General features: G+C 41.0%; 1 protein-coding gene across 1 annotated transcript in view; it reads right to left on the bottom strand.

The window, feature by feature from the left end:
* Nucleotides 1-12361, bottom strand: part of LOC144512794 (beta-1,3-galactosyltransferase 1-like) — an 88032-nt gene that overhangs the window by 36058 nt on the left and 39613 nt on the right. The gene's annotated exons all lie outside the window — the stretch shown is intronic.

The following is a 12361-nucleotide window of genomic DNA, read 5'->3' as shown; positions in this document are numbered from 1 at the left end:
TAAAGTTTGTAAAAGAACTGCTCTGTGTTTTGTTTTACAGTTACAAGAATCTTTCCACCTGCTGCGTTTGGATGTGGCTCAAAACTAATGTATTTTGGTTTGTTGACTACACTGTCAGTTCTCTGCACACTGCACTTTTATGGAAATATTTTGTCCATGAGGATGATAATGGTAGAAAAATCTCAGCTCACACCTACTTCAAATACCAGTTTAACGGTTTAACACTTTGCTGATGAGTGTTGTATTGGTTTTTCAAATTGTGTGTGGGCGCGCGCACATAAAAGCTGTTAAACTGCAAAACCTCCTATGAACATCTTTCAATAGGCTGTTCTCTTTTGTTGCACCTTGTCAGGTGGAAACCTTATGTTTCTAAAATGTCAACTTTTCCCAAAGCAGCCTTCTTTCCAGCCTTGAACACCGTGTACTTTTGGCTCAGCCAGTGTTTGAAAAATCTAAGTAACTTTGGTATTTTCAAAGGACACCATGTAATACTTCTTACAGATCATTCTGTATATTTCTTGATAGGTAAGAATTAGGGTTGTCAATCGATTAAAATATTTAATTGTGATTAATCACATGACTATCCATAGATTTTATCTGTTCTAAATGTACTTTTTAATGCTCAAGTTGTATTTGAGGCTCAACGTACTCCAGTGGTAACTCAATTCCCATCGACAGTACATGCAAATAACTTTAGTCTTGTCGAGAGAACCATCTGAAAGGGCTTTGAAACTGAACTTGCCATTCAAAAGACACTTTTCTTTATCTATTTCTGCTCAATGAGGCTTGTTTTCTGCAAGCCATCCACTCCTGTTCCACCATCTCGGCTGCAGGCCCCCAGTGCTAGTGAGTAGAGGGGAGAAACGTCAGCGCCGTGGATTGCATTCATGGGTATGAATTACAATAGAAATATATTTGAATGTATTTCGCTTTCCTGATGGTCTGAATAAGTCGCTAAATTTGTCACTAATCTACTATACTTTTTATAAATAGTCACTAAGAGGGTCTAAAAAAAAGAAAATCTCTTAATCTAGCGAGAAAGTCGCCAAATTGGCAACACTGTCCACAACATTACTGTTGCATTGCTTCCTGATTTCCCAAACTATGGAGCGGTCCGAGGCTCGAATCACAGATTGCACGTGTTTTAACTACACGCCAAAAAATTAGTTATTAAAACTTAAAACAAAGATATCATGATGATATGATATGACAGGTTTGCTACCTTCTGTGCTGTGCTCCTGATGCTTTCACTGTATTATGCTAAAGGTGAATGAGCATGGCAAGGTGAGAAAAACTCCTTTGCTGCCTCTCCGTCCTTCCTCCTCTTCTCACTTCTCTCTGGGCTCTCAGTCCTTCCTGGCAGCTGGGGCTCCAGAGTCCCTTTTGTCATTTCCACTTCAATTACAGCCGCCTTCATGACAGGAGCCCCCACAGCACTTACTCTGCATTTTTAGGTGTCCCTTGGAAAGACGAACCTCTTCGCACGGCAACAGCATTTACGTTCAGTTCACAGAGCGATCTAACAGTCCAACAATTTGATAATCTCTTGCTCCCTGTTGGGAGTCCTCCGCTATCTTCCTGGACACGTAGTGAGTAATGAGAGTGGGGTGTGAGCCAAGCCGTTTGGCTGTGTAATCCCTTTCATAATGCCCTTCTTCGGAGGGCCAGGGGTCATAAATAAACAACAGAGCAACGGCGGTGCGGTATCGCCGACGTCTGGGAGGCAGCGTAGAGGCGGGCAGATTGTAAATTGGTCTTGCCTGGGAGGAGCAGTGGGGTTACACCGCTGATGACTGAGAGGGTCACAAGGTGCCATGGTGCGAGTGCTGCACACACTTGTTATGCTGAAGGTGTGATGGACGGGGAGGGAGAAGAAGAAAGAAGGGAGGGCTGAATGGAGAGCTGTCTAGGGGTTATGTTGACTGCTGGACCTTGTGATGATAGGGAGCTCCCGTGGGGAGATGGGGACCTAGAAACAGCATCCCTCTGCAGATGTACTCTTTGTGTGTGTGTGTGTGTGTGTGTGTGTGTGTGTGTGTGTGTGTGTGTGTGTGTGCTAGTGCATAACTGGATGTGCGATGTGAGACTGTGACTGTGCAGCCGTTTCTCCTCCTGTAGCTGTGAGAGCATCGGCTACGTGTACATTTGCAAAATCGCTGCAAGGTCACAGCGGGCCTCATTGCTCAGTGTCAAAATGGAGGACAGGAAGGAGGTAGGTACCGTAGGTAGGTGGCTGTGTGGGTGTGTGCGGGGAGAGTCATCATTGTCTCTGTGGGGGGTAGGGTGGGGGTGGGAGGTTGTGAGCCCTTGTTGAGTCCTTGAACTCCTCTCTTTTTCCGCCTGCTCACAAACATAAAATGAAAGCCTGCCTTTCTGAAACACAGTCCTACAGATGTACTGGCTAAAAATGAGCATAGGTTCACATCCATAAACCCTAGCCAAAACTGTCAGTCATATATGGGCCAAAGCTGGATATCTGTTGGTCCTCGGTTGCCAGAACACAACCAAATGTGCTGACACTCTATCCGCCTATTTGTTTATACGTTGATCGACAGAAAATTGATCAGCAACTTTTTGATATTTTGATAACTGAATAATCATTTTAAGATTAGAATGAAATTGGGACATATTAGTGCTACAGCAGCAAATATAAGACACAGCACACACAGAATATACAATAAATAGGATAGAATAGAAGAACAACTATTCAGAAAATATACAGAGCAAAGATTGTACAAACGTATATACTAAATATATATATTAAGTGGTGAATAAAAAATGTTTAACCTACTTAAATAGTATTTATAGCGATGTAAGTAACCCTATGTTTGTGCAATAGTGCAGTATTGTCATGTATATGAATCTTATCCAACACTCAGTGTTAAAAAGTTGTATTGCATGTGGTATGAATGATTTCCTGTAGCGGTCAGTGTGACACCGAAGCAAGGTTCCGCTGTTGGACCAGTGTTGGGGGGAGAGTGTGGTCAGGGTTATCCATGATGGAAAATTGTTTAGTGATGATAATGATGATTTGGATCAGAATCTATGATCCTTGATCTTTTCTACTGGGTTTTCCACCTTTCTTGTGTCGATCTAAATACAGTGGGTACGGAAAGTATTCAGACCCCTTTACATTTTTCACTCTTTGTTTCATTGCAGCCATTTGCTAAAATCAAAAAAGTTCATTTTATTTCTCATTAATGTACACTCAGCACCCCATCATGACAGAAAAAAACTGAAATGTAGAAATTTTTGCAAATTTATTAAAAAAGAAAAACTAAAATATCACATGGTATTCAGACCCTTTGCTGTGACACTCATATTTAACTCACATGCTGTCCATTTCTTCTGATCCTCCTTGAGATGGTTCTACTCCTTCATTGGAGTCCTGCTGTGTTTAATTAAACTGATAGGACTTGATTAGGAAAGGCACACACCTGTCTATATAAGACCTTACAGCTCACAGTGCATGTCTGAGCAAATGAGAATCATGAGGTCGAAGGAACTGCCCAAGGAGCTCAGAGACAGAATTGTGGCAAGGCACAGATCTGGCCAAGGTTACAAAAGAATTTCTGCAGCACTCAAGGTTCCTAAGAGCACAGTGGCCTCCATAATCCTTAAATGGAAGAAGTTTGGGACGACCAGAACTCTTCCTAGACCTGGCCGTCCAGCCAAACTGAGCAATCGTGGGAGAAGAGCCTTGGTGAGAGAGGTAAAGAAGAACCCAAAGATCACTGTGGCTGAGCTCCAGAGATGCAGTAGGGAGATGGGAGAAAGTTCCACAAAGTCAACTATCACTGCAGCCCTCCACCAGTCGGGGCTTTATGGCAGAGTGGCCCGACGGAAGCCTCTCCTCAGTGCAAGACATATGAAAGCCCGCATAGAGTTTGCCAAAAAACACATGAAGGACTCCCAGACTATGAGAAATAAGATTCTCTGGCCTGATGAGACCAAGATTAAACTTTTTGGTGTTAATTCTAAGCGGTATGTGTGGAGAAAGCCAGGCACTGCTCATCACCTGCCCAATACAATCCCAACAGTGAAACATGGTGGTGGCAGCATCATGCTATGGGGGTGTTTTTCAGCTGCAGGGACAGGACGACTGGTTGCAATTGAAGGAAAGATGAATGCGGCCAAGTACATAGATATCCTGGAAGAAAACCTCATCCAGAGTGCTCAGGACCTCAGACTGGGCCGAAGGTTCACCTTCCAACAAGACAATGACCCTAAGCACACAGCTAAAATAACAAAAGAGTGGCTTCGGAACAACTCCGTGACCATTCTTGACTGGCCCAGCCAGAGCCCTGACCTAAACCCAATTGAGCATCTCTGGAGAGACCTGAAAATGGTCTACCAACGTTCACCATCCAACCTGACGGAACTGGAGAGGATCTGCAAGGAAGAATGGCAGAGGATCCCCAAATCCAGGTGTGAAAAACGTGTTGCATCATTCCCAAGAAGACTCATGGCTGTACTAGCTCAAAAGGGTGCTTCTATTCAATACTGAGCAAAGGGTCTGAATACTTATGACCATGTGATATTTCAGTTTTTCTTTTTTAATAAATGTGCAAAAAATTCTACATTTCTGTTTTTTTCTGTCAAGATGGGGTGCTGAGTGTTCATTAATGAGAAATAAAATGAACTTTTTGATTTTAGCAAATGGCTGCAATGAAACAAAGCATGAACAATTGAAAGGGGTCTGAATACTTTCCATACCCACTGTATATTTCCAGTTTGCATGGAAATGACTTCACTTCAAGTGTCACTTCAACTAAACGTGTGCAAGCCCATGCCTAATAGAGCCCAGAGCTGTGCCCCAGCATTGTCCCTTTAAACTGAAATTAGCCCTAGAGTTACTTTTACATAACATACCACCGACACAAAGCACTTAGTATGCTATGCAACCCACTTTGAGCCACCAGAGACGGCTACAAAGCCTGCACTCCCACGTATAGGAGTGGAGAGTAAGCATGTGTGGCAGAGTGCTTACGTCCAGAGAAATACTTTTGGGCAGAACTTTGAAAGTTTAGGTTGTCTTTTCCACTTCAGTCGAAGCAGCAAAACAGAAATGTTCCGAAATGTAAAAGCGAATGTCAACATGTTTACCAAGACGGAACGGTGAAACTGAAACAGATGAATATGCTGGAAAAGTGTGGACAAGACAAACACACACGCATACACAATCTACTATATATCCTGCAGTTTTCCTTCCTTTGTTATTCTCTTTATCTATTACCTCATTTTTACCGTGCTTTCTTTCTCACTCTGCCTTCCCCTCTCTTAAAAAACGTGGAAAAATGACCTAGTTGATAAAAGGGGGACGTGATAAATGGCCATCGAAAAATTCTGCCTTTTGAATCTGGTTCTAATGTTATGCAGCATCAAAACACTATTGTGCCAAAGTCCAAGCCCCCACATCCAAGTAAAGGCATTGCAGTACATAAAAGCCCCCTTATGAAGTGTGCTATCAGTGTGTGGAGGGAGGGTCTATTCATCTACAGAGTTTAGCTTTATCAAAGTCATGCAAAGCAGAGTATGCAATTGCTCATTGAATACACAAAAGACTAAAGGATTTGGGCAAGGAGAAAGCCTCAGTCCACACACCCTGGTTCATTTCTTACATCAAACACTACTGTTCAAAGCGATAGTATGCTGTGTGTGTGTGTGTGTGTGTGTGTGTGTGTGTGTGTGTGTGTGTGTGTGTGTGTGTGTGTGTGTGAAAACACCTTCAGGAAACGTAAAGTGTAGGCAGTGTTGGGGAGAAGCAGGGGGTAAATAGACAAAGCATAAGTGTGCAAAGGAGGTTTACCATGCAAGAGAAACAGAGCAGGGAATGAAAAATGCATTGGGTTTTCACTGTCAGTAGCTTTTGGAACAACATTTTCATTTTCAAGCACGTTCACCTTGATACCTTGTCATCAACGGGCCACCTCAGACATCATCAATCAAACTCAGGCTTTTTTATGTTCAACAAGTCTCTTATTCAAAAGCTTTTTTATGTTCAACAAGGCTCTTATTCAAAAGCCAAGTGAATGGCACCTTAAGGTGGCAAGGGTAATTTAAACCCACAATACAACGTTGAAAGAAACAAACAAATTGCTGTTGATTTTCCTACATACTCTTTGAGTTTCACCAAGCTTGGCAGGCACTCAAAGAAAGGCTACAGGGTGTATTCCTTTGGGAGATCAGATTTGCAAACGTCGCTAATATCATTCGGGTTTATCCACCAGTGACCATTAGTATCAACAGAAAATTCCATAGACATCTGGCCAGTAGGAGAGTAGATTCTCCCTATGGACCAAAGTGTTTGTTAAGGGAAACATTTGACTTGACATTGGTGTTAAATAAATTGTGAGGTGATCAACAAAATCATTTTGAATGATCCTCTAGGGATCACAACAGTGAATAACCCATTTAAATGGAAATCTGGCAAGTTGGTGTTGAGGTACTGGACCAAAGTGTTGGACAAACCGATGGACCGATGGAACAACATTGTTGGGTAATTCTTGAAACAAAGTAGTTTGTAGGGGCAAATGTGTTTATAGCTATTCAACAAAACTATTTCCACAGGGTTCCTTTTTAATACCACGTACAATGCAATTTAATATCTGTTTCATGGTCGAGCAATAGTATAAAGTATGGGCTGCATCTAACGATTATTTTCATAGTCAATTCAACTGTCAATTCTTTTCTGGAATAATTGATTAGTTGTTTGGTCTATTAAATGCCAGAACATTGTGAGAAATGTCAATCAGTGTTTTCCAAAGCCCAAGATGACGTCCTTGAAATGTCTTGTTTTGTCCACAACTTAAAATTCAGTTTACTGTCACAGACGAGTGAAGAAACTAGAAAATATTCACATTTAAGAAGCTGGAATCAGAGAATTTTTTTAACCTTTTTAAATAAAAAATTACTCAAACCAATTAATTTCTCAAAATAGTGGGCTATTAATTTAAAAGTTGACCACTAATTGATTAATCTTTGAAGCTCTAAAAGCATTTTATAACTAAGATTTCCTACAGAATGCAAAAGAAAATATTTATGAATTTAAAATACCTTCTAAAGCCTTTGAGTTAAGATTGTTGTAGAGGTGTGTGGGGAGGGGGTTTCAAACACTGTTCAACCATTCAAAAAGCACTTCAGTTGAAGCACACTGACGCCTCAAGGCCCAGGGGTTGAAGGGAAAAACTAAACATCTGTGTTATTATGTTGGTATCGTGTCTGTTTAACTGTATTCAAGTTAAAGCAGAACTGTGCTGTTCCAACAAAGCAGAATGGCTAAAACTGCACAGAGCTCATGCTGGTGACTGACTGCTTATGGACTTCTCACAAGAAAGTGTCAGCCAAAAACTTTAAATTAGCAACAAAGTGGAGCAACTCAGAGAGGAGGGATTCACTCCAGTGATTTCAAAACAGAAGCAGCTCGCAACCTTCACTTTAAATGAAACCTTAATTTGTCAAGAGATGCTCTGACTGGCAGAGCTCTCTAAAGTGGATATGCACTACCACTAAACAGAAAACAAAGCAGTACTCAAACACAGCACTGTATTGTGCTTAGTTCGAGGCCAATGCAAACACGATATGCTGCTTCTTACACAGATTTTAATCTTGCAAACATGAAGTGACCACGTGGCATCTGAAGGCTCCACTTGTCCAGCCCACTTCACAGTGCAGGCTTTGTGCTAGGTTGAAGGTTAAACATAGCAGCAATACAACCTGTGAATTTAGGTAGATTCTGCCTCCACTCAGCTAGGTTAAGTAGGGACTCATTGATTTGTTTCATAGATATTTGTAAGGACATCTTTAGTTTACCTTCAGTCAGATAAGTGCAATTTAATGGACAAAGCAGCCTGCAGAAAACAGAGACTGTCCATGTTGGCATACAGCTATCGCCAACTCTGCCAGAAAGGAAAATATAATATTCCTCTTTACATGAGCACTAAATCCTTGCTCTTGGAGGAACTGTTGTGTCTCAGTAAATTATAGAGTGTGGTCTATACCTACTCTACATGGAAAGTGTCCTGAGATAACTTCTGTGACACTACGTAAAAATAAAATGAATTGAACACTGCAGTAATGTTATTTTGATTATCCACAGAAAATGGTTTCTTAAAAAGACTAAGAAATGAAGATAGAAGAGTGCATGTGCATCATAGCCACAGGCTGAGGTTTTTGCTCTTAGGAGGCTCTTTAGCCTCCTGTTTTCTTGTGCATGTACAACTTGTTCAAAATCCTAAAATGTTTTAAACTAAGCATATATAAGCATTTCCTCCACCTCCACAGAACAAAAAAAGAAGAAAGCAGAATTGTATACACCATAAGTGGTCGACTTAAAGTCATAAAGTTTGCTCAGAAATCAGTAGCCTGGGATTGGCAACACTGTCACCACGCAACTTGACAGTATGTCTACTACTAATGCCAGTTATTAGATGTCAAACGCTGCCATGAGAAACGCTCACTTTGAAGCTTGAAGCTCATACAAGGTTTCCATAAGTGTGTCCAAAAACTGTTTTATTCTATTCTGAATTTTTTTTAAATAGCTTCAGTAGCATCATTGTTATATACTGACACAATAGAATTTAAATTTCTATATGACTTTACCAGATAATGCTTACATCAACTAAGGGCATAACTGCATATAATCAGACTATAATGTGTACATGGGTCCTGACCTGGTGCCTTAATTTCTTAATGACACTGGGCTATTGATGGAAATGTATTTATTCAATAAACGTACAGTGAGGTTACACTGGGTGACTGGCAGTTTAGCTATCAGAGCTGTCCTGACACAGCAACCTCCACCCATCAACAAGTTCAATGAAACCCTAATTTACATTTCCGCTTGGTCGAACCCAGCTATGATTTAAAATATTGTACATCAGCAGACAGAGGTCCTGCGGGGAGGCTGCTATGAGTCACATGTCAGTCAAGACAAAGAACCTGGGCTTGAATTAATCACCCTTTCATCCTACAGAGCACTTATGTGAACCCAGGACCACATTATAAATCAACTCGCACACAGCCATGGAAGACCTTTGAGGTGCATCCACAGTCCTTTGGCTTCTGTTTTCAAAGCGGCGAGATGTTTTTGTTCGAATCAGGAGCCACTTGCTGCTCGCCATTTGAAACCCCACCATGGTTTAATTTAATCTGACAAGTACAATCTTCTGAGATTGCCCTTTCCCGCTGCGATATCTGGAAAGCTTATAAAAGACTCACTTCATTGATCTGAAGACACTTTAAGTGGCTTTATTGTTGTTTCCATGCCATAGCGCCTTTGAAATGGAATAATGCCAAACAATGCCAGTCAGTGAGCGAGTCAACCATGAAATAAAAGGATTAATAGTTTTATCATTGCTTCGAAATTGTGCAGTCCATCTGTGTATGTGTGGCCGTCTTTCTGTCTGTAAATCTGCCAGCAGTTCGAGCACAGCTTGTTTAATGTAACCACAGAAGCAGCCATTGTTGAGGTCGTATAGATTGAAATAAGGAACGTTCTGTGGAAAAAATACCATAAACTCTTCTATCTTTGGGGATAAATTACTGTTATCATTGACAATAAAAACGATTAAGTGGAGCACACACATCCTTTCCCACTCATCAAGTCCTTTACCTCCCACTGCGCCAAAATGGATTTCCCCCAGAAGCCAGCATTCAAGGTTTATGTTCCTAATGACCCACAATAAGTCAACTGTGATTGATCAGCGAAATCCACTAATGAGTTACAACTACCCCGCCAGACAGAGATGTTAATCTCGGAGGCTTCTTCACGACTGTATTAAGCATTGTGCTCCCTGATATCTCGCTGTGTGGTCAAATAACTCACTGCCATTGGCCGGATCCGAGGCCGATATCTCGTGTGGTTGGCTACCGTTAATGCTGAACACACAGCGCAGGGGGAAACCGCGCGTAACAAACTGGGCCCTGTGTTCACACTTCATTCAGGGGGTGACTGCTCGCCGCAAGGACAGCCGGGAAAGATGTATGAGTTGGTGGCATAATGTATTCATTGGGAAAAAGATGGAGAAATTGGTCTTGGGACATGATAAAGTGCCTGCTGAGGTGTGTTTGATAAATTATGATGAAGCTATGCAAATAGCCCCTACAGCTGGATCTCCAGCATGTACTGTTCAATTAGTGCAACACTGTGGTGGTAGACTAATACTTGGACTGGGTGAGCAATGATATCCAGCATTATAATAAAAATCTAAAAGCAATATCTTGAGTTTGGTACGGACATAAAAAAAGAACAAATTATTATGCTTAGATTAGTCTAAAATCAACACTTTGTCATGGGACCCTTGTTAAGACACCAATTAACAAGCCTAGCAGCAAGACAAATGTACTTATTTTTTTACCCAGTGAAAAGAAGTCTAATAAAGGAAGTTCAATTATGTTAGCACATTACACTCTTATATCTGAATCTGTGTCAGAGAGCTGCTTCTAAAACTGCTACAGTGTAATTCATCATGGTGTCTTTCCATTTCTCTAACCAAATAAGAGAAAAAGAAATCATCCGACTTGTCAGAACGATGATCTCAAGGGTTGACTGAACATTTAAAAAGAGTGAGTTTCATAAATGAAAAGACTGGATGAAGTGCTGCTTTTAACTATTTGTGTATACTCATAGGGAATTCACAGTAACTCCCCAGAGTCCTGATCTGGGAAGAAGGGGAAGCAGTTCAAAGAAGGCTCAATTGCGTCTTAGATACTGACTGTTTTTCCCCAAGGCCCATCAATACATCCACTCCTTTTCACTAAATATTTCACCATGAGGTTATGCATGAATCACCCATGCATTCAGATTTTACATTATGTTACACAGTGTGACTTGTGTAGAGCAGAAATTTCAGCCACCCTCTTCGTAGTATGTGATTAGATGCAGCTTTGAAGCCCAATTTAGATCTTCTAGTAGCCAGAGAAAAATACACTGCAAAACATTACTATGATCCACTGGGACCAGATGGGCTTCCTTCCTCACAGACATTCCATTGCATTTCAGTTAGGTTACTGCTACTGATTATCATCATTGATGGGTTTAGAAACTGGAATTTCAGTGTGATTACAGCGTTGAATATCATAATACAGCAGGAAAAACAATGTTACCGGCTGCAGAGCCACTGCAATTAAAAATGGCATCATATTAAAATACTCTTCAACGCTAGAAAATGCTAATTATATGCAGATATGTAGTATGATTCATGTATTAATTTGGCATGCTGAGCGGTGATTATATGAGTGGGAGTAAGCAGCAGTTGCTAATGCCTAGCAAAGGCTAAAAACAGTATGGTGAGGGGAAGCGAAAGACGGCAATTTCCTTCATTTAATCAGTGTGAGAGATGACCTTTTCACAGAGTCCCTGCCTGTGGTGCTAAGGAAGTGCACATATGAAGGGGATTTGAACTTTAGCCTGCATGGAGCATCTGACATATGTATGCTGACTATTTGTGTCTCTGCAGGCTAGTGCAAACACTGGCAGGCCACTGAGAAGGAAAGAGACAAAGGGAAGAAAGAACAGGCAGTTCTTAATGTCTTATTTAAAAGACACATTATCCAGATTTCGTTTCAGAGCCCAGCAGCAACCCAAAACCAAAATATGTCCTTCCACCTATAGAGGACATTTGGATTTGGGATTTGCAAAATAATGATATGGAAACCATGTTCCATCAAATACACGGAGAGCAGTTTATTCAACATGATCACTGCAACTCAGCCTGTGAAAACAGTAGAATGTCTTCTGCGGATCTGGATGAGCTTTGTTAAGTCTGAGAAAATAACTTTTAACATAAAACCTGTGTCACCAGGGGTTTGAAAGGTGTGGCCGTTTACTAGGCAGGGGATTAAAGATGCTATTAAGTTGCATTACAGGAAATGTAGGATCCAGCGTTTTTATAGCTTGGCCCAAACTAGGGACTAAAACTCTGAATAATTTGATCACTGCTGCATCAATCAACCTTTTTTTATTATCTGTGTCTCTTGCGAGCCTCTTTAATGTCCCGACAGTACTTAGCTGTAATACCATGTCATTTCAATATCTATATACAGTACATCTTGATCCAATTACAAATAAGTCGAAACATTGATACAGTTTATAGTAATGACATATAAAAAGATTGTAAAATGTAGACCCATTCCAAAGGTCGACCCAAGCACTGACACTAGCAGCAGCATAACGCACCACCAATCAACAAGCAGCCACGGTCATAGAGAGTAGCAGTACACATCATTTTCCTCTACTTGACAGTTCATATTCTGTGTCTTGCCTCAAGAAACACAGTTTTCTCCTCTGGTGATTATGATGCTTCAGGTGATCAAAGCTACAAACAGCAAGTCTCCTCAAATATTGACACACAAACCAGCG

The sequence above is a fragment of the Sander vitreus genome, chromosome 24 (assembly GCF_031162955.1).
Source record: "Sander vitreus isolate 19-12246 chromosome 24, sanVit1, whole genome shotgun sequence".
Classification (NCBI taxonomy): domain Eukaryota; kingdom Metazoa; phylum Chordata; class Actinopteri; order Perciformes; family Percidae; genus Sander; species Sander vitreus.
This window is presented reverse-complemented; position numbering and strand designations above follow the sequence as displayed.